General features: G+C 41.5%; 1 pseudogene across 1 annotated transcript; it reads left to right on the forward strand.

Moving 5' to 3' along the window:
* Positions 1-3570: 3570 nt before the first annotated feature.
* LOC308561547 (peptidyl-prolyl cis-trans isomerase FKBP1A pseudogene) lies at positions 3571-3909 on the forward strand (annotated as a pseudogene). Its single transcript has one exon. The product of its transcript is annotated as a peptidyl-prolyl cis-trans isomerase FKBP1A pseudogene (transcript).
* The last annotated feature ends 443 nt before the right edge of the window (positions 3910-4352 follow it).

Below are 4352 nucleotides of genomic sequence, written 5' to 3' on the forward strand. Positions count from 1 at the left end.
CAACCTTACTTATAGCTAGGACACATGTATATGATAAGGTTTCCACTCACTCAGCTACATGAAACTTTGACATGGAACGTGAGTGATTCGGCACGCAGGGCAGTGTTCTCTCAATGAGTTTGGCAGTGGTGGTATCTGATAGTGTATTTACAGCAGTGGTGAGGTTCTCTTATTTAGTTTCAAACATCATCATGGGAAGTTGCTGTGTTTCTGAATGTTGCAGTGTTGCAATCAAGTTGTGGCATGATTAGACAGGGTTCTGGATTGGGTGTCCTATAACACTAAGTCTCTGACTTTCGCATATCCTGTGAGGACCCAATATCTTTTTTATATACTCCTTCACTATTTAAAAAAATGTTTAATTAAATTTACTGGGGTGACATTGGTAAACAAGATTATTAATGTTTCAAGTGTACAATTCTATGATACATTATTTGTATATTGCATTGTGTTTTTACCACCCAAAGTCCAATCTCTTTCTGTCACCATATATTTGACTCCTTTTACCATTTACTACCTTCTCCCCACTCCCCTTTTCCTCTGGTAACCACCATACTGCTTTATGTCTATGAGTTTTTGTTTGTTTCTCTTGCTTATTAACTTGTTGCTTTCAGTTTTATATCTCACATATGAGTGAAATTATATGGTTCTTGACTTTTTCTGTCTGCCATGCTATTTCGATTAGCATGATATTCTCAAGATTCACCATATTGTTGCAAATGGCAGTATTTCATTTTTTGGTGGCTGAGTAGTATTCCATTGTATATATGTACCACATCTTTTTTATCCAATCATCTATTGAAGGACACTTCTCTTGCCTTTGAGATCAAATTCATAACGTCTTCCCTAAGACCAAGGTCCATAAGTTTAGGGCCTATGTTTTCTTCTATATAATTTATTTTTCCAGATCTTATGTTTAGGTTTTTGATCCATTTTTTGTTAATTTTTGTGTTTGGTAACAGATAGCAATTTAATTTCATTCTTTTGCATGTGGACCTCCAATTTTCCCAGCACCATTTCTGCTATTTATAGCTTAGTATTCTAACCAAAATAATAAATAATATCAGAAAGAGGTACAGGCAGAGCCTAAAGAAAATGAAAATCTGTGATCATGTGACCTGCTTATGTCAAGGGACCACAGAATAAAATTGTTACCAAATAGATGCAAACAATGGCAAAAGAGTTAATTCTTCACCTATGATTACATGAAATGGCAGAGTTTAGGAACTAAACAACCACTGATGTGGAACAGTGGGATATACATGAAAAATACAAGGATTGTGGGTTAGGCTGGTTGTTTGTAAGTGCACTGGAGAACTTACAGAAATTAAACAACATGCTCAACATCCAAAATTCTTGTCTTGATGCATTCAAAAGTAGATCATTTCCTTGATCATACAAAATGATCTTTTAAAATTTTTAGTATGGAATGGTACAGTTGAAAATTAAATTCAAACTTTTATCCTGAGAGTTATCAAATTACAAATGCATTTTAACTTGTGTTCCCATGTAAAAGTTAGGGCATTTCTTGGGTAAGTTGAAAAATTATGTATTTATATAGGGCTCAATGAGAAGAATCAGATTATGAGATCCACAGAAACTCCTCTGTAAGCAGAAATCCATTTTTCTTCTTTCTGTCATGTGCTTTTTCCTGGCTTTCTTGGAGACTTATAGCACTCTTGCCTGGCAGTAGCCTTGCAAAAGGAACCTGCTTTTCCTCAAGCCTGCCTGTACAACTTCTCACTGATGTTAGTATAACTAGAGTAATATATCAGTATGTTCTAAAGGGCAACTTTCAAATAAAACAAGGATGAGAAAGTTTATATACCAGAAAATTACAAATACTTTATTAGACTTCTTGTCAAGAGGGCAGAATAGGTAAATGCTGTGCTTGCATCCTCCCATAACCACATCAAAATTACAACTAAACTACAGAACAACAACCCTTGAGAACCATCTGGAGACTAAATGAATAGAACTCCTATAACTATGGATATTAAGAAGAAGTCACATGAAGACTAGCAGGAGAGGCAGAGACTAAAATCGGCAAGGCTGGTCCCACACCCACATGGGTGGCTAAGAATCTAAAGGGATACCTCAGCAGTGGAGGTCACCCGTGAGGAGAAAAGGGCCCCAGCCCCACACTGGGCTGTACAACCTTGAGCAGCAGTGCCAGGAAGAGGAGACCCCACAATATCTGCTGTGAAAATCAGCAGGGATTCCAACCCAGCGAGAAAGAGGGCTCCCGTAGACAAAGGATTTTTAAAGCGCCTGAGCACAGACTCACTCACTCACTCACAAGCACTTTTCCTAAGCTCCAATGAAGGGATAGTGGCTTGAAAAGCACCAGGAATATATGGAGAGGAACTAAATTGTCTGGCTTCAGGATGAGGCCTGGAAGGGCAGTAATCTCTAGGAGAGAAGTGTTTACAGGTGCCACTGTTCCTTTGTTAAGCTCTCACCCCACCCAGCATGCAGGCACAGGCAGGCCCCAAATCTGAGTCTCCATCAACCTGGTTACCATGCTCTCCCCATCCTGGTGATTCCATTGAACTTTGCCCTTCTTGACTCAACCACCAGCCAAACCTCTTTCAGCAGCTGTTCTTCAAAAGTGGCCAGCTTCAGCTGCACTGAAGTATTTCCTAAAATCTCTCAAAGGTCCACAAACCCCAAACAAGCAGCTGTTGGCCTTGGTATGCCCTGTGCCTCTTGCTAAGCAACCCACATCCAACACCAGTATCAGGCAGCCTTGGTTTATAGCAAAACCTCTCCCAGAAGCCTCTAAACTCAGAGAAGGCAGATACCAACTGCAGGTCACTCTGTAGCTCCTAACAGGTGGCCCTGGGCTAGGCATAGGAAATGGTTGACTGGAGCCCCTTGCAAAAGGCCCCAGATACAGCACAGCTGATAGCTGGCTTCAGAACACATCAAAGTATCACCCAATTAGCTCCACAAATGACATATCCAAAGGGTAAATCCAGGAGGCATCAGTCTTGATAAAGCAAATTCTGTTCTGTGGAGTCAAGCCCTACTGCACAACAGCTCATCTGTCTAGTTTTCACAGTAAGCCAGCCTGAGGGTCAATCCCACCCACTGACATAGGAACAGCAATCCATTCTCAACTATAATAGAAAGGTACACACAGCCCACACAAGGGGACACACCTTGAGCACCTTTCTCAGATGACAGAGGAGACTGCACCACTAGACCCCACAGAACACCTACTGCATAACATAACCCAGCCAAGGCTGGGAAACATAGATCTATATCATACATAGAAACAAACACAGGGAAGCAGCAAATATGAGAAGACGAAGATACATATTCCAAATCAAAGGACAAAACTTCTAAAAAAGAGCTAAACTAAATGGAGGAAAGCAATCTATCAGATATAGAGTTCAAAATACTGATTATAAAGATGCTCAGTGAACTTAGGGGAAAAAATAAGTTACTCAGCAGGCGTCCTGAGGAGGGAGGAGGCAAAGCTGGGCAGCTTCCAGGTCTAGTGTGGTCCACGCCCTCCATCATGCCTCCTGCTGGCCTGCGGCCCACTGCCACCTCCACCAGGCCATGGGAGTGCAGGTGGAGACCATCACCCCTAGAGAGGGGCACATCTTCCCTAAGGGCGACCAGACCTTCATGGTGCACTACACAGGGATGCTTGAAGATGGCAAGAAATTTAATTCTTCTCAGGACAGAAATAACCCCTTTAAGTTTATGCTAAGCAAGCAGAAGTTGATCCGAAGCTGGGAAGAAGGGGTTGCCCAGATGAGTGTGGGCCAGAGAACCAAACTATCTCCCCAGACTATGCCTACAGTACCACTAAGCATCCAGGCATCATCCCAGCAAATGCCACTCTTGTCTTTGACGTGGAACTTCTAAAACTGGAATGACAGAAATGGCCTACTCCCTGAGCTCCCTGTGCTTGGATGTGCCATGGAGGGATCTGATGCCCCCAAGCGCACAAGGGAATCTGCACAAAGCTTTTCCTGATGTTCTACTACACTTTGTACAAACGTCTGCCAGGACTGAATGTGTTCTGTCAACCAGCTTTGCTCTTCCCCTTTCTCCTTGTATGTGTGTTGACCTAAATTACATGCCACAAACCTCAAGTTACTCTTTTTATTTTGTTTTTGTTTTGGGGTGAAGATTCAGTTTCAGTCTTTTGGATCTAGGTTTCCATCTAAGTATTAGTCAAGTATTAACAGCACAAGTAATGGGTTAACTTTAGACTAAGAATTGGTGTGTGTGGGGGTGGATGCAAGAATCTCTATTTTATTTTATTTTTTTGGATGAAATTTTATCTATTATATATTAAACATTCTTGCTGTTGAGCTGCAAAGCCATAGCAG

Source organism: Miniopterus schreibersii (genome assembly GCF_964146895.1).
Source record: "Miniopterus schreibersii genome assembly, chromosome: 9".
Classification (NCBI taxonomy): Eukaryota; Metazoa; Chordata; class Mammalia; order Chiroptera; family Miniopteridae; genus Miniopterus; species Miniopterus schreibersii.